A 785-nucleotide genomic window follows, 5' to 3' on the forward strand; every position below is an offset into this window, starting at 1 on the left:
GAAGGGCAATTTTCAACGAAATGGTCATCTCCACAGTATTTAAAAGAAATATTCTCAAACCGATTCGGCTACTGACTTGTCAGATTACCATTGAAACCATTAACGGTTATGTTCTTAATCATGGAAGACATAGAGGATACCTGGGCAGCCAAAGAAGCAAGTTTGTCCGCTTCATGTACTCCTGCTACTCGTCTTTCTAAGGCTGGTCGGTTGGTTGGCCACTAATAGTTATTGTTGGAAATTCTCTCAATAATCTCATAAGCATCGTCATAATACTTAGAAAGAACGGCTCCATTTGCCGAAACATCCACCATCGTTCTAGTATGAATATTGAGACCAATATAGAAAGTATCCATTTGAACGCAGTAAAGAATGCCATGATGAGGGCACTTTCATAATAACTCCTTGAACTGCTCTCATGCCTTATATAAAGATTCTTCGTCAAGTTGTTGAAATGAAGTGATTTTATTTCGAAGCTTGGCAGTCAAAGATGGAGGAAAGAATTTCATTAGGAAACTTTCAACCAACTCTTGCCATGTAGTTATGGAACCTTACAGTAGGGAGTTCAACCACACTCGTGTTCTATCTCTTAAGGAATATGGATATAATCTCAGTCTCAAGATGTCCTCGGTCACCCTAACTAGTTTAAATGAGTCACTCACTTCCATGAATAGCTGAAGATGAAGATTTGGATCTTCAGTAGGAATCTCACTAAATTGACCCATATTTAGCAACATTTGGTACATGACTGGCTTTAGTTTGAATTGCGGTGCCTCAATTTCGGG

General features: G+C 39.0%; 1 non-coding gene across 1 annotated transcript; it reads left to right on the forward strand.

Annotated features, from left to right (window-relative positions):
- Window positions 1-372: 372 nt before the first annotated feature.
- Window positions 373-479, forward strand: LOC128039474 (small nucleolar RNA R71). The gene has a single exon (XR_008193978.1). It is a non-coding gene; the product is annotated as a small nucleolar RNA R71 (small nucleolar RNA).
- Window positions 480-785: the final 306 nt, after the last annotated feature.

The sequence above is a fragment of the Gossypium raimondii genome, chromosome 2, assembly GCF_025698545.1.
Source record: "Gossypium raimondii isolate GPD5lz chromosome 2, ASM2569854v1, whole genome shotgun sequence".
Lineage (NCBI taxonomy): Eukaryota > Viridiplantae > Streptophyta > Magnoliopsida > Malvales > Malvaceae > Gossypium > Gossypium raimondii.